The sequence below is a fragment of the Drosophila ananassae genome, chromosome 3R, assembly GCF_017639315.1.
Source record: "Drosophila ananassae strain 14024-0371.13 chromosome 3R, ASM1763931v2, whole genome shotgun sequence".
NCBI classification, from domain to species: domain Eukaryota; kingdom Metazoa; phylum Arthropoda; class Insecta; order Diptera; family Drosophilidae; genus Drosophila; species Drosophila ananassae.
This window is the reverse complement of record NC_057930.1, coordinates 19,802,094-19,823,489: the sequence shown is the minus strand read 5'-3', so window position 1 is coordinate 19,823,489 and position 21,396 is coordinate 19,802,094. Positions and strand designations below refer to the sequence as shown.

General features: G+C 42.1%; 1 protein-coding gene across 5 annotated transcripts in view; it reads right to left on the bottom strand.

Moving 5' to 3' along the window:
- LOC6497261 (protein sickie) overlaps positions 1 to 21,396 on the bottom strand; it is a 155,476-nt gene that overhangs the window by 74,504 nt on the left and 59,576 nt on the right. The gene's annotated exons all lie outside the window — the stretch shown is intronic.

The following is a 21,396-nucleotide window of genomic DNA, read 5'->3' as shown; positions in this document are numbered from 1 at the left end:
TTCCGTTGCCTGGAAATGCTGTTCCCTGGTCCCGGGTCCGAAGCCTCCTAGCCAAGATTAGCCTTGGAGATATGCCAAGGTGCCGCTCCGCTCCGACTGCTCTCAATAGGCGCCTGAAGAAAGTGCCAGCCGAGGCTAAGAGCATTCGCAGTGAACGTGTTTGGCGCTTACACTTTTGCAAATACTTGGGGGACAAAAAATAAATAGAGGGGGAATTGTGCTTGATAATGGATAGATGCACAAGAAATATTGGATAGTTTGATCATTTTAGATGGGATGGTTGGATGGCTGGCATATATCCACTTTTCTCTCAGTGTTTTAAGCGCTTTGTACTGTATTCGTTTTGCCATTGGCACACAATTGGGTGCATTCTGTTTTTTCTGGGTTGTCGGTTCGCAACGCCATCGCCTCAGCTACGCCTTAAGTTATGCTGTGCGAGTTTAGCCTTCCGTCTTTGCCTCGCCTGTGCCACCTACCTCCCAGCACTTGCACTTCCACGTCCGGCCACCCATTCCGCACCCAAGAGCCACCCACCCATCACCCATCAGCCAACATACAACACGAATGCTGCTCTAAGCTGTTTTCATTTTTATCCTTCGCGTTGCGATGCGATGCGAATGTTTAGATTGGGAGAAATTGCATGTTGCATCAAAATATTTACGCCGCCTGACATGGAATGCAAGCTAATTTTATGAGGGACGAAGGATTTAAGCGAAATTCCACATCCAAAACACTAAAGCCAAATTGGCTTCAACGTCCTGCCAAGGTTCAGCGAACAAAATTTGTAAAATTAATTAGAAATATCAATATGCGGCCAGAGTTTGTTTCATGCCCGATTGAATCTATGGATGCGTACGAAAATATTTGCCCAGGTCGCAGCAATTTTCAAAACTCACTAATTGGCTGGCGTAATCAGTGAGCACAAAATATGCCCATAAATTCGTATATACCTATTTATGCAAAAGCAAACAAAAATCATATAATTAATAACCAGTCATTTGTTGTGTTGCTCGCTTTCCTTTCCCACTTTTGACTCGCCAGGAGTGATGTTTAAATTCAAAATTGTTCGAACTCAGAGTTCGTGCATTGTTTGCATAATTGTCAAACATCCGTTTGTTTTAAAAATTTACAAAAATGTACAAAATCAATACAAACATAAACACCGTGGCGGTGATGTCGGTGAAACATCATCAAGCACCCTCACCTGCAGGGAGACTGAATTCGGTTTGAGGTTTAAAGCTTAAATTATTTGCAAGAGCATAGCAAATGACAATGGAAAAAATATTTGGAAAAAAATATGGAATACTGAGAGCGTGAGCTGTATCCATATTGATGATAAATCGTGACAACCATTGAAATACTAACGAGGATACGCTGTCACAGAGGGGACGGTTGGTTATTATTTATTTTATTAATGCCAATTGAATGGGATTTTAATTTGAAAAGTACAAGGCTACAAAGTACAGCAGACAGTGCAGCTGCCAAAAAAGTAATGCCAGTAAAGTTTTTACTATTTTATTCAAATGTATGCTGTAATACTCCCAATTCCGCCATCAATCAAACAAATGCAATTTCTAGTCGGATCACACTATTGTCCCCGAGTTTTTGTTAAATTGCTTGTAATACATATTCAACTTTGCCGCCGGTGGTCTTCCTTACACATTCCAAATATCTTGTATGGAAAGTGCAGAAAAATACATGAATATATATTGGGAAATATGTACATTTTGTTTCATTTTTACTGCAATGCATTTTTCATTCAGGTTTTTTTTTATTTTGCTCGCATTTTATTTCAATATTTCATTCAGTGTTCTGCTCTTTTTACACACGAAAAGAGACTCATAAGTTTATGTTCGATTTTGGCGTTTGTTGTAAAACGAAATTGATATTTTATGGCCATCCTCATCTGCAGAGAAATGGGAGAATCGAAAGGGGGTCAGAGGCATCAGGGGCAAGCAGGGAGGCGGATTGTAGCATACGATTTTCAAAGTTTATGGCGCGTGTATCTGTTAGATACACGTTCCCCCAGCACTTTTTTTCTGTGTTATTTACATGAGACTTTGTTTGGAGATTTGCTAGTTTTTTGTAGTTATTTATGCGAGACTATTGTTTAAGCCGCACACGAAAATCCCACATTCGCCATCGACACATGCACACATTGCAATTTTCATTGCGCTTAGATGCTGCAGCTTTGATTTCATATGTTGCAGGCTCGAAAATGAAATTGCAACTGACTTTTTGCCTCTATTCTTCCGGCTGTTGGCAAAAAACTGGCTGCTGACTGCTGACGGCTGGCAATTAGTAAAATGGGCCATGGGCTTAGGGCTTCGAGCATGAAAAAATATTGACTATGAGAGATATTTTATTTGCTGGAATTATATTGCATTCAAAAGATTAAATCTATTCAGTGATGTGTGAGTTTGTTGTTGGTTTCGACTACCTCACAAATAAATTGCCTATTAGTCTACCTGTGAGTGGTCATGCCAGAAGCTAACATCTTCATGGAAAATCTAGAGAGAGAAGCCTTCCCGAGAACTCTTCTAAGACAGAACACGTGCCATTTGTCAGGCTTAGAGACATTTGATTAGCATGTGACATGACCGAGGTAGGTAGTGTACTTGTACATGATAATCAACTCCGGGCAACTTCAAAATGTATCTTTTGCTCAGGAAAAAGATATATTTATGAGGCCCATAAATAAAATGGCACAACTGGAGGGAAAAAAAGGTAAATGAAGAAATGTCTCTTGCTTTTGGCCAATGAGAAATGTGAAAACGTGTTGGGCATAAAATTTTATCAAAATTCAAATTTTGTTACCGCTCACGTAGGAGCCCCGAAAAATATACCCAGCAAACAGATACAGGTGTAGAATGGGGAGTGGGGATTATCCAAACAAAATTTGATATTTTCATTAAATGATATTTGGCTACTGCGATGTCATCATAGTCACATCTCGCATCGCACATCCGCTCCCAGAACTCGGCTCGCAAAACTGCAGTGGAGCGTGAATGCGAGGCTCAGAGACTCTGGGCCACAGAAATTGTATATATTTTCGCGTCGCGGCCAACAAAATGTAAATAAACAAATGGACTGTGCAAGCAAATGAAATATTGAAACTAAACAACCTGGAACAGGTGTCAACGTCATCGTTCGAAGGTCTCAGTTGACGGTTCCCGCTTCCCATTGGTAGGTATTATTTGCATTTCATTTACGCTTCTCGTACCCTCCTGAATTTTTTATTTGATTTTCACCTTTACCTTTTGTGTTTTGCAGGTGGCCGGCTGTCTGTCGGCCAGTCCAAAACAATTTGGAAACGCAGAAATCAAACAACAATTGAACCGCTCACTTTTGTATCAATTGTTGTCGGTGGTTTGGCCCTTTTGTTGGTTCCCCTTTTTTGGCCATGAACTTGACACTTGCCACTTGGCTAACCGTTAGAGAGCCCCGACCAAATAGACCCGATATTAGTTGAAATGTTTCTTTGATGGGTTGCGTCGTCCGGGCCATGCTAATGACAGAGCAAAACGCTGCCGGAAGTCGTGATTTGGGAAGCTCAAATTGTGGCTTATGGTGGGAGAAAACGTTTCGTTTTAAGCGAGATGGGAACGCGGATAATTATGGCTAATTAGGTAAATAGGCTTGACAAATTGGACGACAACTGCAGCCACAAATCAACAACTACTGGCCAATTAAAGCCAATTAGACGGCGAAGAACGAAAGTTGCTTATTAAACGGCTGCCGTGTTGACACAAAGTGTTGGGAAGTTTGATTTTCTCCCATTTAATCAACCAAAAGCAGTAATCAAGAACAAATTGCTGATTAATCTGGGTCAAAGTTTTTCATAAACGCTGAGCAATCAAAGGCTGCCATAACAACCTCAGCAAACAGTCAAGACAATTATGAGACGCCCGAGTTGCCTGAGCCAAGGCGTTTGTTATTTTGCATTTCCAGCTCGGATAGCAAAGTGAGACAGATACAGATACAGATACAGGTACTGGTATGGATACTAGGTGTGTCGCACCCAAAATGTACCCACCTATTGTATTGTACTCTGCAGCAGCCAGAAATATGACATTTGAACACTCCACGAGATGTCAGCGTCGGCGTTTAAATAATTGCGCTGTCAAAGTGCGTTAGGCGTATACTTTAAAGCCCCCATAACTCCCACCTCCCATCTCTGTGCTATATCATATCTGGCTTGCCGGGCGCAGTATTTAATTATAGGCTACATTTAACACGCCTCCCCTTCTTGTTGCTGCCTGTTATGCATAATGAACTTACGCATGCAAAATTAATAAAATTTTCCACGCAACACAAACGCTCAAAATTTCATTCTGCTTGATAGAATTTTAAATTCTGTTGACAACAAATAGTAAAAAAATGCCATACGTTTGCGTGTAAAAAATTATTATGAATGCAATTTTCATAATTCAGTCATTTATAGCTGGAATTGTGTGTTTTTGTTGACAATTTAATTATGTATTGCAGACTCTGGCATAATTATTGTTACGGCATATCAGCCAACACATCTACCTGGAATTAATGTCGAAAGTGGCCTAAACTGACTAATTAGCAGTTAATCAGTTCTGAAAAGCTTGCATAATTAAAATATTATTTCTTATTAGGTTTTAAGCGATAAACTGAAAGCTAAACTAAAAGTTATTACTATATTTTTCGTATAACTATTGCCATTTCTCTTTGAAGTTCATTAGAAATGCCTTTGAAATGTGGTTTTCTCCTTCTAACATAACTCTATTGTTTAGTTAGAGTTCCTGTCTTATTTAATCTTCCTAATCCTAGCTTCCTTTACCAATTTTATTGATAAATTTTCAACCTCCTCTTGGGTCGTTTATGAAACCATTTTCCAGGAAGTCATTGGACCACCGTTCGGAACGTCACGCACAGGCACCTCTCCCAGGCAATACCTGAAAACTCTTGACTAGGCCAACGAGGTGGCTCGAAAATTCCCAAGCCAGGCCCTGGCCATATCCTTGAAGCTTACATTTCTCAGCTGTCAACTGTTTAACTTGGACCGCTTGCCCCCACTGGCTCCCTTTGGTTTTTTGCATATTTGACTTTGACACTTTGCAGTTGCTATTGTGATGTTGCTGTTGCTTTTGCTCTCGCTCCTGTTAACATGTCCAACTGTACGTGTGTAGTTGTTGTTGCTCCTGTCCGCCTGTCTGTTTGCCTGTCCGTCAGTCCATCTGTCCGTCTGTCCGTGAGACCATTCGGTCTTGGAGCTCGAGTCTGGATCTGCGTCCAGCGACACTGGGCTGGGGCTGGGGCATTCCTCTTGAGCACGCAACGTGCAATTGTCAGTGTCATGCGTTGTGGCAACTGCGAATCCATATATATTGTATATATATACTTGTACGAATCATCCACATATGTATGTACAAAGCCACGGACAATAGCAGATACAGACGATATACTTTGCAATTCTAGGTGGATTGCTTCTGCAGTTGCAACCTTAGTTGTTGCGTAGGCGTCATGTTTTTATAAAAGGTGAGGACATTCAGAGACCATTTTATTCTCAATTTTATTTAAATCAAGAATATTTCCTCTTCTGTACTGATGAAAATATAGAGTTTGATTTGAACAACTTTTTACAGCATCCCCAGCATCAGTCAGAGTTGTGATAAATTCCGCAAATTGAGTGATGGTTCTCAGACTGCATGATTTATTTTCTGTTTTTATATTTTTTTTTTGTCCAGCATCCCACCAGCAATCGGATAACGTTGGCAATTCAATTTAAAGACTTGAAGTGAAGGATGGCCGGTTGGAAAACGGAAATTGTCGGTGGCATTTGGCTTGTGTGGCCTAATACGCCATTTAACAGGCATCAAAGCTCTTCAAAGCACCCCGGGGCATGAAAAAATCATTGTACGCGCGTTTTCCTGGTCATGTTCGACAACTGCCGAAATGTAATTAACAATTGTGCCCGGTAGTTGTCAACACAGTTCCCAGGAACACACGCCCATGTATGATTATGCATTGGCACGTCCTGCCGGCACGGGCGGTGGCAAAGGGCCAGAGGGGATCAGGTAAAAATATCAAGGAATAAATAAGAAACAGTATAATGGAAAAGTTCAGGCCTTAAACTTTTTATTTTTGACTTTTCCACGGCCCTCATATCAAAGACAGTGCATGTTTCACGGTTTGGCTGGAAGCCTCGCCCCTTGCAATTAAATCGAGACTACGCCACTGACCCTGGGGCGGCGGTTGTGATAAACAAACAGAGCCGGAGAGACAATTGCGCCGTTAGAACGGCACACAAATGAATGCCCTTTGGCACCTGTCGGCATCAACCTGGTTGTCGAAAATTTTGCATAGTTGCTCTCAGACGTTTTGCAGAAATTAGCCAATGCATTTGGCCCGGGATTGGGCTCCCGCTCTCTCTTGGGTACTGTGCGAGTCTGCATTTGGTCTGAAATTTACTGCATTATTTGCACGTCCGATCCCCCGAGCGGAAAAGCAGTCGACCTGGCCGACATTAATGCATAATTTTGCCAAACTATTTTGAGGTTTGTTTGCCTGGCAGGCAAACCGCATGCAGCAGCAGCAACAGCAGCAACAGCAGCAACAGCAGCAGCAGCAACAGCAATAACAGGAGCATCAGTAGCAAGTCCCCCTTCCCATCAGTCACTCACTCACTCACTCCCAACCGGGCCAATTTATTTGTCATGTCAATATAAACGTCGTATATCCAGGGGAGGCATCATGCGTATATATATATGGATGGATGCTACATATACGATGTAGGATATGCAACTTGCAACTCGAAGCTGAAACATAATTTACCGTATCTGTGCCTTCGGTTGCTGCTGTGTTCTGTGGTTTTGTGTTGCCGCTGTCAACCTGCCAAAGTGACAAATATTTGCCAAAATCCAGGCAAGCAACTACTCACCAATTGCGAATTTAATTAGATTTTATCGGGAAGGAGGAGAGGAGGCCAGGTGGCAGGTGGCAATGATGTTGCGGAAGAGTAATGAAATTGTTGACTAATGCAGTCAACTAGTTTTCATTAAAATAAATGGCAACAATACCAGAGAGACTGGCAGGGTGTCAATGCTGACAAACAGATGTTCATTTCGAGATAGGGTTTCATCCATGGGTGGAGTGTGTACTAAGGCCATTTCGGGAGAATCAATGGCTTACAATTGCCAATTTTAAATGTGCATATGCGTATTCAATTAGCCTGAACAATCGCGGCCTGAACAGCAGCACCAAGGCCTGCCTCAAATTATAGTCTCATGATTTCCTGTCAGTCTTAATAAATTTCTACGACTGAACTACATACAGGCATTCATGTATTACATACATAGTTCGAATAATGTTCGAACCGAGAGAGTAATAACCATAACAGAAAAACTGATTTGTCGGCCAATGAAGCGTGGCTAATTGCCAGGCACTTGAGGTCTTCAAAGTGAAAACTTGTCGACTACTAATGAAGTCGTAAACGAGATTGCAGCCTATGCAAAGCGGCGAAAACTTAAACCTGACTTAACAATGGCAAGAAGGCGCCTTTTTGGCCGTTTCCAGGGCGCAGCTTAAAGCCAATTCCCAACTGTTGCCCGTTGCTGCCATTGCCGTTTTTACCATATTCGTTGCATACGATTTTTCAACGCCTTTGAACCAAGATTTATGGTCGCACAATGCGTGACCAACTGGCGGGAAAATAAGGAGTGGCATATGCCCCAAGCCAAGGGGGGGGAATGGGACACGAGACACGAAACTCGGGGCATGGGGCACGCATGCTCTGTGTGCCATGCCACCTTTCTTTCTTGTTAATTTCATGCGAAATAAGACTTCTCGTGTTAAAAATGTGTTCAATCAATATTTTGATTGCATGCAATTCATTTTCCACGCAAACCGAGACAGGAGAAAGAAAGCCCGATTCTTGCCAGTTGCCATTCGAATTTAAGCGAATTAATCTGCGTTTAAGGAATACGATTTGGAAAGTCTGTTGGAAATGTATCAATTACCAATAATAAAGCTGGTACACTACGGTTACTACGTAATCCCAGCTGCAGGATGTTGATGTAATAGGTTTACCTATTTCCTCAGATGTTGTTCATAATTTCTTGTTGACTTTCGCTGCTTTTAATTGAATTAATTTGGAATAGCGCCAAGTTATCCGAGCCATTCTGTAGCATTTCTAATTAGTCGGTTCCACCTAATTCCGTATTCCGAGAATTGCAAAATGTGTCACGCTATTCGCGCATAGAATTGAGAAAACTGAACTCCCACTTGCGTAGGTGGCCACATGGATTTTGTCAAATCTCTGGCGAATATTTTATGCTAAACAGGCGAAAACTGAAACCGCACTGCAGCTGCAACGGGGGATCTGAATCCGAATGCAGATGCAGATGGGAATGGGAATGCAACCGGAGGCGGTGGTGGTGGCAGTGTGGCGCATATGTGGGTGGGTTTCGCAACGTCATCATCACCATCATCATCCTCGTCGTCATCAAAAGCAACAGCAATGGTATTGTAATCTGTGGCACGATCATCATTGTCATTGAGACTTATGTTTGTGTTTATGCTGCAGCCTGACATTTCCGCTGCTGTTGCTGTTGCTGCTGCTGCTGCTTCTTCAATCAAAAGACAACGCGCGAAAATTAACAAAAAAATAAAATAAAAAAATATGCACGTATTAAAAATGAAACGAAAAGATACACAAAACCATCAACACTGCTGTCCAGCGACAATGTGAACTAAAATGGCAAACAATAAAGAGCCAGTCAAGGCGATAAATGATAAGGCACGTCGTCGCTCTGATTGCAGCCGGACTTGAAGTTGCACACTGCAAATTGCAGTTGAAGTTGAAGTTGAAGTTGAGGTTGAAGCTGCTCGGGCCAGGCCCCAGTCAGTGGAGCCTAATGAATGGGACTCGATTCCACTTGGCTTTGAGTGGATGTGGCAGCGCCTAGCAGGGAAATGACGATCCGCAGTTGCTGCTGCAATTTTCCGTCTCGTCCTGATGGAGTGGACAGCAATCTATTAAGCTCAGCGAGGGTTTCAGCGATTTCAAGGGTTTTCCAGCATCCAGAATCGTTCACGTGCAATTAATTAAGCCATTAGGTTCTATTAAGCTGCGATTGAGCTTTGAAAATCAGCGACAAACAAGGGAGAGAGCAGTTTCTTTAATTAAAGGTAATGGATGATACAATAAGAGGATTAACAAGATGGAAAGTAGAGATTCTTCTCTCTTATGTCCAACATCCAATGTCATTTCAGCCATGAATGAAATCATTCTTCATAGTTTTTAATAATTTTATTTTGATTGCCGGTTAGCTGAGCTACCTTAGAAGCGACTTCCTCGCCAAAAGTCCTATATAATTAATGTGGATTTCGCCAACAAAGTTGGCCAATGTTTCACCCGAGGGTAAACACAAAATATAGAAAAAATGTTGTTGACTGAAGTTTGCCGACTATCGACGGGCCCTCTAACAAGCAGCAAAAAAATATACAAAAAAACAAAAAGCAATATAACCACAAGCACCAATAAATGAAATCAAATAATTTGTTTACTTTTGTCAAGAAATTTGTTGTGGCCACACAGGGGAGACGAGACCACAGGGCAATTAATGGCAGTGATCGAATCAGTGATGACCTGGAAAATGGTTCAGATTCTGGAGGAAGTAGCGTAGGAGTAGAAAAATATTTATATATTTTATGTATTATACTTTAGTGCCAAATAAATGGTTCAATAAATCCTATCCCCTTGCCTTGTAAACCCGAATTTTATTGGGTATATCCCATTTTGGTTCACACACTGCCCTGAGAACTGCGGAATCGTGCTAATTTGTAGCGCCCATTTCCGTTCTTTATGTTTCGGCGGGTCCTCTGGGGATCGGATCCTTTGGCTGCGGTTTTCGGGGGAGGGCCTGGGGCAGCCGTTTGAGTCGATTCGCGGTGTGCGGTCCATGGCTGTTTTCCTTTATTGATGCCCCACAATTAGCACGCCGCAAAGACCGCCGCTGTCCGCTGTTCGGTGTCCACTGTCCGGTGTCCGTCGTAAACAAAGCTTAACGCCCTTTAACCATGGATACTTGGCGGACAAAGTACACAAACCGCAAATAAACCAGCGACCTTGACTGCATCGGCAACCGAGTAGTTGGCTTGACCCACCCGGTGGACAACCACCGGCGTCGGGCCAGAAACTGACTCACTCCGGCGGAGGTGTTAAAAACCGGTTTACCATTTAACATTTGGTCGGGACGACAAAAGGTTCTTTGAACCTTCCGGTCTAAATTCGTTGATGAATTTATTTTGTGTTTAATGCGGCCGATTGTCGAGTAACGCGTGCCGTTTTTGAAATTTATTTCGGGGTAACTCACAAAGAGTTGACAGAACTAATGGCCTGTTTTAATGATGAGATATTAAACGAATGTTCCGGGAATATCTCCCAGAAATCTCCGTGAAATATGGGGCGAGCTTAATAGCCCTAATAAGATATTAAGTCAAAAGTCTATATAGAATGCCGAGGACAAAGCGATGGAATTTATGGTTGACTTTATTTGAGATTTCAGATTAAAGATGCCTTACATTTCGACTTCTTTGACATAAAATCTGCATTAGCCTACCCCACTGACCCACACCCACACCCACAATTAGAGCCTTAGGTCTCTCCGCCTAATTGGCAAACAGAATTTATGGCATCGAAAAACACTTTCCACACCTTTTGCTGCCAACAATAATTGGGAACAATCGGGCTCAGAGCAATGTTGGTCATGTGCAAATTGGACAAATGTGTTGCGGAAGTTGTTTGAGAGCCAGCCCATGGACAGGAGCGGAGAAATTCCGAGGGAAGTGGCTGGTAGCTTCGAGACACAGAACACCATTTGCCATTCCATTGAGTAGTAAATCGGAATCCGACTCTAGCAACAGTCATGACCGTGTTTCGGGCAGGTTTCTGCCTTTGGCATTAATTGGTATCTAACTTGACAATGTGCTTGGGTGATTAGCCAGACTGTATCGGTTGTCTTTCTTTTTGTAGGTTTCTCTTTTTCTAGGATGGTCAGACATGGAACAAGGGCTGTCTAATTTTACAAACTTGGAACAAGAAGTAGGCTTTTAATGGGGAATGAAATACTAGTCACAAAACTTTTACCCAACAAGCTTCCAAACACACGCAAGTTCATAATCGAGTTCTCTTATGCCGGATCACACTTGTTTGTTATATTTTGGAAGTCTCAATTAATCCAATTCCCCTGCCCAAGTTGAAACCTGCCACATGACGCACCCCAGCATGACTCATCATCGGATCGGTGGCAGTGCGAGAGCAACTTCAACTTTGCCAAAGTGCAACTTCATTCGCCCGCGGGCCAAAGTCCACAAACCGTTGCAACAGCCGTTTGTCGTGGTGTTGCTGCTTCTGGTGCTGCTGGCTTTGTGGCTTCAACATTTATCTGGCTAGACAAGAGACCAACAAAAAGCCTAATTCTGTCTGGCCAAACAGCTGACAGCTGTGCGGAGTCACGGAGCCAAGGCTCAAGCTCATGTGCTCCCCAGTCTCCTGCCTTCTACACGGCGATGGAGACGAATCCGGAGAACCGATTCCGAGACCAACGATGACGACCAAAGAAAATTAAATTTAATGTACGCCAAGTCTACCCCTGCCCGCCCAAATCTTGTTAAATTAATAAACGAGCAAAGCTAAAGCCAGAGCCAGAGCCGAAGACGAAGCCTTTTGACAGTTTAGCGCGATGGCGAGTCAGGCTCGATTTAACGCTCAATTTGGCGGCTTAGGCTTAGAGACTCTAAGCCAGGCTTTCCACTGATGATGAATCGCCAGCGCTGACCCTAGCTGGCTGGCAGTGTCAGTGATAAATAAAAGCTCATTAGTTGTCCCCAAACTTTCGGGCCATCTGCCCCGCCAACTCCCCCAGAAGCCCTGGCCGGCTCCCACAAAAAACAATCAGAGAATCTTGACAGATAGCCAGGCATTGACTTTTCGGTTTCCAGCAAAGCTCCGCGGGGAGCTCCATAAAATGACGTTAACTAAACACAAAATCTGGCCAAAAGCCACCCAAGTTCACAGAAATTGAATGAGCCCCGGCGATAACAAAGGTCAATGGCTATAATTATGTAATTTGTAGTTAAAATGAGCACTTTATTGTCATCCACTAAAGATCGAGTGACAATATGAGGGGCTATAGAACGACAATAAACTTGGCCAACAATACTGGGCCATAGCAAGAGAATGAAAAGGAAATTCAATGTGTATGGAAAGTGTTTTGTGGGTAGAAGTAGCGTAGGTGTTTTGATTATAAAGGGGGATTATAAAAGTGGCTTAGGCGTATGTATTTTGAAGTTATTGATATTCTTACAAACGAAGGAGAGTTCATAAGAATTAACTTTCATTTTTAATGAAATTGAATCAATGTTTCTTGAAGTAATTAATGAATAAACTCTGATTTAAAACCAGACTAAACAGAGTATATTATTTCTCTGTGAAAGTGATACCTAGAATGGCTAATACCCGATACTTTCTGCACTACTTTCTGCCAAAAGTAAATAGCCATGAAATCCTAATTGATCCATTGAACTGAATACCTTTCTTTATTCATTGCGCTCTACCTTTTTCCAGCTACCTTTATTCACAGGGATTGCTGGTAATGTGCAGAGACCCCCCGTGGGCCAAGACTACGCCACTGTTCTGGCGCAGCTGTGGCCCGATTTTAGCCGGAATAGATGGGCACGTAACCGAAGTTTGGCCGCACACGCCTTGCCACAAAAGGCCAAAAATTATCGATGTGTGCGCCGTGTGGATGGATGTAGGTGAAAAGGTGAGCCAGAAGGAGGCACACATGGAAAAAGGTGCACAATAGGGAATACAGGGGGCAGGGGCAGGGGCCAAGGGTCGTGAGTGAAAGTCATAAAAGTGACGAGGCTAACAGGACACGGAAGGCAATAGAGAAGGCTAGGACGGGCTAGGAGGGGGCAGATCGAGACGATAGGCTAACAAGGGGCGTGGCAGTCGCGCCTCCCCGTCCTTTTGACAGTTGTGTCATGATAATTAGTTTTGGCCTGTCGGGGGTGTCGACTTGGTTTTTATAGGCTTCCTCTCGGCATTGTTTATGTTGATTTGATGTTAATTTAACGTAAAATTGATAAATATCTGGGAAAACGAGAGGCCCACCACCGGCACATACCAGTTATGGGGAAATGGAGTGGTCGGAGTGGATGGATGGGTCAAAACAAATTCATTTACCTCTTCAACTTTTTTATTTTTGGCTGCTACTTGAGGTTACTTGACCTGCATACGTTGATGGCACGAATTGTTTTTCGTTTCTCTTTTTTTTTTTTGGGTGGTTTTTTATTTTATTTTCGTTGAGTTTAAAGACACAATTGGAGCAAGGCAAATAGACTCTTGAAATTTTTTAATTGGTATAATCTATTGCGGAATTTGCACACAAACACACATTTTTATGAGCCTGGAAATTTAAGGCAATCAACGTTAGCAATTAAACAAATAAATTTTTCTCTTTCTCGAGCCTGAGAAATCATCGATAAAATTTGCATGAAATCAGCAAGTACACTGGCACAAAACTCGATCACGTTTTTGGCGAATGAGATTATTTACGGGCACTTAATTCGCACTTAATTAGTCGCTTTTAATTAGCCATCAATTAGCTTGGTTAAATGTGACATTTATTGGACTAAAACCAATAAAATCGCGTAAAATTAGTGGATACAGAACCGCTTGGGAATTGCTGTCGAAAACACGTCCGATGGCAGCAACAGTTGGTTTTGAAGTGAATTGTCAAGCCGGCAACCGACCAACCACGATCATTGATCATTGATTCTTCGGTCGACTTCGGCTTTGGCTTCCACTTCGGTATCGGGTTCGACTCCGGTTTTTTGTTGTACTGGGGCAAGTATCATCTGGTTTTATTTTTGTTTTGTTTGTCCATCGATCGGCCAGCTGTATAGCCTGCAACATGTTGCTATAGCTCGCAGTGCCCCAGACTGGTTTTAATTTGTTGCCAGACGACGATCGCTGGGAAATATTGCTAGACTCTAAAATTGTTTGCTCAAGTGATGACAGTTTGGCGGTTTTTTGGATAATTATTTTGGATGATTTCTTTCCCTAAAGATTGCTTTTTTATTCAAAGCCTAATGCCTATTTTTCTGAGAGGCTTTCTCTCCACAAACTATACATTCTAAGCTTTTGAATCAGGGTAACATCTAATACCTGAATTTCTTAAAATTTTAATTTAAAAAAGGCTACATCTTTATTAACATATTGCACCATTTAAAGTCTATGAATGAATTAAAATACTTTTGTAAACAAAAATGATCCATCGTAGTATTTCCCCAATACTTTGGGCAACATGTTGCTGAAATAACATTTTATTATCTGGACGCCCCAGTGTTTGTTGTTGTTCCCCAAGTCCAGACATAAACACATTTCGGTTCTTCAATTTCGATTTTTGTTCTCTGACAGGGCTGTGGGTGTACGAATTGCTGCCTGTCTGCTATTTCGCTCTGCTCGCAATGAGTAAACAAATTTTAAATGGAATTTTCAATAAGTCATCAAAGAGGTACGCAGTCCCAGGCAATCCCAGGCATCCAGCATCTCATTGTCTTCGTGTTGATGGATCTTTTCTTGTTATTGTTCCCTTGAATGGACTCATAAACACCGCCTCTGCACCCTCCCGCCCAGCCATGGCACACGCTTCTCTATAAACTCTCGACCAGAACAGTCCCCGAGCGGAATTCATTCATTTACAATGGCGGGAGTTCAATAGTTTCATAAATTTTAATTGCAGAAACGTGCAGGACAGGCGGTAGCGAATAACGAAACCAATTTGCGTTGCGGTATAAAAAGTAGGCCAAGTTCTGCAGTTTGTCTTCCTATGGCCAGTGATTTACAAGCCAGAACAAACTCGCAGTCAACAGACAATTAAAGACAGGCAGAAACCACTAAAACCACAGCCAGACACAAATGAGTGGCAGAAATCGATAAATCTATATGATGATCACGAATAAGCAACCTCCAAAACAAAAATAAATGGGAGGGAACCGAAAAAATCAGGCTTTAAAAAGCTGTTTTCAAACTGGTCTTTAATGACATTTTCATTGGTTTAAGTACAAAACTGTTCCTTAAAAATAATACTATTTACTAGAGAAATAAATAAAAAAAGCTCATAAGCCAGCTTTTTACTTTAAATTAAAACTGTAACTCATTCATAAGATCATCAGGAGACTGCCACATGCTGGGATTCAAGATCCAAGATTCGTGAATCGTGGAGCGCCTTACTCCAAGTTGCATTAACCCTGACGATTCCAAACTTAAATCATGTGGGTGGCTTTTGGCACACAAAAGCAAATCGATGATAAATTGCAATGAACTTCTCGTTGTGGCCTCCAAAAATGATGTCAACAAGAAGTTCGCTGGCCATAAATTCTGAACGCAAAGCAGCCAAGGAGGAGGAGAGATATATGCCGGCTGGGTCAACCTGTGGCCACACGAACGGCGTGTGTATGGAAGTCTGCATCTGCATCTAAATTTAGATGCTTCATCTTGTAGAGCTCTCGAAATGAGGTCGCCTCTATGCTCCGACGTTTGAAGTCGTTTCGAGGAGGCTGAATCCCATGCAATTAGAGGAGAATAGGCATCGGAATCGGCATCATCAGCATCCATAACCGCAGTGAGGAGGCCCCGTGTCTAATTAAGTGCGTGAATCTTGGCAAGAGTTGGTTGAAGAAAAAACAGACCCGAAATAGAAATGTATTTCAACACATTTCACATTTTGGACTCGGTCCAAAGTTCGTGGAGCTTAGCCAGGCAATTGAAGTGTAACTCACTTCCGCTTTTGTTCGTTTGGCCAGCAAACAGCCAAAAAACCAAAAGCAGAACCTCAGAATCCCGTCATCCCAGAACCGAGACCATAACCGCACTGAAAACAAAATCCAGAAATCCAGACGGACATGGGTACCATGTCCATGTCAACTTGGCCCAGCCCAGCAGGCGACAACGGCAAACATCTGTCCAAGGGCCAGTTATCGGTTTGGCCAATGCCGGACTAGCACTGTCTGATTCTGGTTCTCCAGCCCCAGCCCTCAATGACAATTATCGCAGTATGACCACAGCTAAGTACCAGACAGAGCATTTTACCCCCATCCAACCCACCGACAATACCACGCCGGTCCGTGAGCTTGTGGAAAAGCTAAACAAAGTTCCGAAAACACAGAAACACACACGACTGAAGGGGGATTTACATTTGTAATTAGAAAGCTTTGGCGAAACTTTGACGAATGAGTAGCCAGAAACGAAAACACAAAATCCCTCGTAATGAACTTGGACTATCCAGAGTCCAGAGTCCTGGTCCTGGTGATATTATAGATACTCTAAAATTATGATAGATAATATTAAATATGGCATCCTGCATGAGAAACACAAGAAATTTAACACAGATTAAAGTCTATATCACTAACATAATTTTCATTTTGAAATAAACAATTTCAACCTGCCTGAAATTCCTGAAATTCGTGCATTTAGTTGACAAACACTCATAAACAATTTATATGTCATTAAATATTCTTTGTTTACTTTTACCTTCCACCACTTCAAAAGAAACAATCAAATAAAGAAACGTAATATTGTTGCCGGAAAGTTGTTGAAGGTCTCAGAGTGGCCCCAATCCCCTGTCATACAGGGCGTATGAGGAATAAAATTACGTCAAGTGCACTTGCCACTATGACCCTCCAACATTGGCTTGTACGAGACCTAAACGGGGCTTAGAGTTGCTATGTTTATAATTGAAAAGAATCGGCATTTTAGGTGGGATGAGGTGTGAGGAGTGGTGGTGTCGGTAACTAAAGTTTAGTGCGCCAACTGTACTTCAAAGTTTGCCCGGGGACCGGGCCGGGCCGGATCACGTGCCGTGACTAATTTATGCAACACAGAAGGCGCAGCCATTGATTGGTTGCCCCGCCCACTTGCACCTCCCAAATTCCCTGTCCTGGTACAACTTAATTTTCTGGAATTTATGGATGCTGCACGTGCAAGAAGGGCCTCCTGCATGGCGGGTAGTCCAGAAACTTTTTTCCGCCTGATTTGTGGTTACAAAACTTCTTTTTTGTTCTCTTGCCACGCAATTGTGAATTGCAAAACATAGAAAAATGCAGAGTAAATTTTTATTTTGTTTGTTTAACTCGTAAAGTTGCCTTTTTGTTGCGGTCCGAAAGGAGATTGGGCAAGCCGAAGTCGACTAAATTTAGCCAATTGAAGTAAACATGGGGAAAAAGCTTAGCCCCCGACCAGCAATTGTGGGATTGTAAACGTTAATGTTGCCATAAAATAGTGCATTGTTGTTTACCAAGGAAACGGTGCAGGAAAAAGAAACGAATGCGATCCGGGCCGTTGAGCTGCTATGTAGGCTATGCGAGGAATTTCCCTAAAAATAAATCAAAGTCGTGCTGCATTAATGAACTTCAATTTGAGGCCAGATGCTGCATGCATCCCGTACCGAGGTCCACGTCCAGGTAAGACTCTCCCATTTCACCCATTGCCGTGCCACCTAAGCAGATTTCATTTTAGATACGGCAGACGTAAGCTTTTCCATTGAACATCGAGCCCTGAGATAGCCCGACAGGTGAGGACTTGGCCAGGGAAAATAGATGGAATAAAGCTTGTTCAGGATTTTTCAGGATATTTTTTTATGCAATCTCCCTGGTCTTAAGTGGGCTTCAAAGTTTAAATAAATTGAAGTAGCATCAAACAGGAAAATAATTGCATTACACAAATAATTCCATGCATTTGTTATCCAAAAAGTAAAAGGTCTGCTTTCAACATTTTATTAATTCGTTAAGCCGATTTGGAAAGTGAAAGATTATGGTTGTTTGCATTTAAAAAAGCATTAATTTATGGCAGTAGCCTAAAAAGCCAACTGGTTTTAAACAAACTTTAAGCCAGAACAACAATGACCGAGACAAGAACAAGGAGTTCTCTGTAAAAAGGACTGACAAATCAGTCAAGCGCATTACAGCTGGGCTATTGTTTTAGTTTAATTACATAATAATTGGCCTGTTTGTTGTTTGTTGCTGTTATGAATGTTTGCCTCCTGCTAATAACCGAAAGCAGCTTATGGAAAATACCGGTAAAAACAACAAAGCCCAATCAATGCAGGAAGAAATTGGCTACAAAAGGGCGTTCTCGGTTGTCGGAGGTTGCCTGCAAAAGACAGGAAGGAAGGAAGAATACCGTTCGGACAAAGGAGCAAGACTGGCAATTATATTAGACACAGCATGTGCTTATTTTGATTTAATTTCCCATTTAAGACTCGGCTAGCACATACATTTGCGTTATTTACATACTTGATTGGGAAAATCTTCAAGTGGGGATGTGTGTGTAAAGAGGAAGAGCTGGCCATTTTACCTTTTTGGCTTAAAGCTTCCAAACGCTCCCTTTGTTTGGCTCCAGAGTGGAAATCAAATTAGTAGCGAAGTAAAATTCATTTGAGTAAATTTGCACAAATTGCTCTTTGTTACGGCAATGACTGGGTCTTTAAAGCCCGACCAAGAGCGAAATCAATTTAAAGTTATATATTTAAATTAGTTTTTGTGGGAAAAAGGATTTCCAAACAGAGCTTTTCAATAAGATTTAAAATCAAATTTGCTTCCCATTCAACTTTGTTTCGAGTGCAATGCCAACAAAGTCATTATATAGTTTCGCATTCAAAACCACAGTATGGTGGAGAATGTCGCTAACGATTTCATAAAACTGTTTTAACGACTCCATCTCAACCCTTCATGGTTAATTCAAGTTTCGTACAACTTGTTCTGTTGTTAGTTGCGAAAACTTTTGGCCCGAAACAAGCATTTAAGGTGATTCGGCTTAAAGACTATTTTCGTGGCCTTTAATTTGGACTGCTTCGACTTTGACTTGGAGTGGCCAGGAGTCGGAGTTGGAGCCGTCGGTAAAGTTGACTTTGAACACTTTTACGTTTCGCTGATTTTTCAAGAGTTTCGTTTTCCATTTTTTCTCACTTTTTTCTCCCACAGCCAGCCTGCCTTCTGACGCTCTGTGCGGTTCTGGCCACATTTGACTCTGGCCCGAGTCCTTCGGCTCTTTTGGTTCGTCGTCACTCATTAGAAAAACGCTGGAAAGTCGAGGCAAAAAATGTGCGCTACGTGTTGCAGGGCAGAAAAAGGAGTGGAATGAAAACCCTCATGTAAAGTTTGCACTTGCAAAAAGTGGCCAGAAAAAAGTGTGCTCTGTTCGGGGGGGAAAGAAAGACTAAGAAAAGTTTATTACAAAGTTTGGACTGAAACACGCTCGAAAGAAAAGGCGAAAGCTAGCTAAAGTTTAATATTTGATTTAAAAGTTGATAAAATTTACTTTAGTCTACACTCAATGCACTCAGCACGGTGTTATTTGTTTTTATTGAATTTGTTCCAATGTGTCTTGGCCACAGGTTTTTTTATTTCGCAGTCTTTCGGCCACTTTTCGTTTTCATTTTTGAGGGAGCTCCTCTTGGTTTGTGTCTCGGCTAGAGCGCGCAGATTTTTCATTTTCCATGCAAATATGAAAAACAAATTGGGAATGAAAGGGGAGTTGCGAGGATGGGTTGTGTGGAAAGCAGTTTCCGGCTTGCAACAAAAAGCACCGCCCTGTAAATGGGAAAATTTTCCAAATGCCTTTGTTTGCTTGCTTTGAAATGGAAAACACGAAGCCAGAGATCGAAAGAGAAAGAATATGGCCATTGTTATGAGTCAGGATATGTGTGCAGGATGGGACCACAAGGACTCAGATCTATGAGCCTGGAATACTTAAACTTAAAGGTCATTTAATGGGTTCATAGCACTGAAAAAGCCAGTACTTTTCCCAGAAAATCGAATTTAAATTTATTGAAAGGTGAGCAGATTTTCCGAAATTGTATTTTCCCAGCAAACATAGATGTTTAATTTTCATTTTAGCTCCTAAATACATATTTGAGTGCCTCTACTCCAGTTCAGGTCTTTTTCCATTCATAGAAGCATAAATATGCAACTACAGTTTCCTCCTAGCTATCCACCTCGCTACCTCCTACAATCACTATCATCTCGCATGCTACCAACTAATTTTGGCTTTATTTTTCCCGTCTATATTTGTCAGCCAAATTGGCAAATTGAGTTTGTTAGAACAGGCACCAGCTCGTCAATGATATATATAGAAAAATGTGGAAATGCATTGCTCTGCACTGGATGGTGGCTCCGGAGCTTCTTCAACTCGAATAAACCCAATTTGGCGCCCATGTCACATACGTCAACGCGACGCAGACACGCCCACTTTTGGAGGCAAGTTCGCTGTTGGCAATTTGTCAGCTATTTTTTTCACGTTTTTGGTTTTTCGTTTCGTTTTTATTTGCTGCATCACGTGCCACAACGGCGCACGTTTAGCTGAGCTTATCATTTTCTCAAAGACTTTGTCTATTGCCATCTCACTTGTTGGGCCTAGCCCCGTCTCTTTCGGGCAGTCCCTCTTGGCTATTTAATATGCAAAACGTCAACTAACCAAAAACTGACAAAGTTGAAATAAATTTTTATTTCATGGACCCGCTTTTAGTCGCCTCTGTCTTTGCTTTCTCACAGTTCCCAGTTCGCAGTTCGCTGTTCACTGTTCTGTTTATATATCGGCAATGAACTTGCCGCAGATTCAAAGCTAACCAAAAAAAAAATAAAAAAGGATATATGCCACGGCAGAAGTGGCAAGAACCTTGGGGAGCCTTTTTGGTTCTAAGCGCGAAAGAGCCTAGCGAAAGCATTTTGGGCAATCATCTCACGTACCAGACGAAAAAAAATAAAGTAAAAGGAAAAAAATAGCACAGAAAATCGACTTGGGAGAAATCCTTTTTCGAAACACGGCGAGAAGTTTGCAGTTTTAATTTTAATTTCATAAATGCAGTGAAGTGCAGCAACCGCTGCTGTTTCCCAAAATCATCATCGTCATTCCAATTCAATCAGAGACGTTGCCACCTGCTGCCAGATTGCTTAGTGCGGCGGAAATCATCATTTTCCAACTCGTAACTGAATTCCGAGCCGCCGCAGCACGGATGAAAAAGTTTGTCATACGCCCCGTGGTACGCTGCTGCCGTGGTACCGTGGTGGTGCGGCCAACAGCCCAATGACGGATCTACCTTTCAAATCCACACCACACGCGAACGTGTGTGTGTGTGTGTGTGTGAGTGGGTGAATATTTCCACGTTGTGCCTCCTGAATCCTGCATTTGCATATGCCGTATAATGGTCCGGGCTTTAGCCGCCTTTGCACTGTTTTTCCCATTTTTTTCCCGACTTCTCTATTTGTCGTGTACAAAAACAATAAAAGCGAAAAAAGGAGACTGACTCATGGAGCTTTTGGGTGAAGTAATTAACGCTTAGATTTTTTCACGTTTTCAAG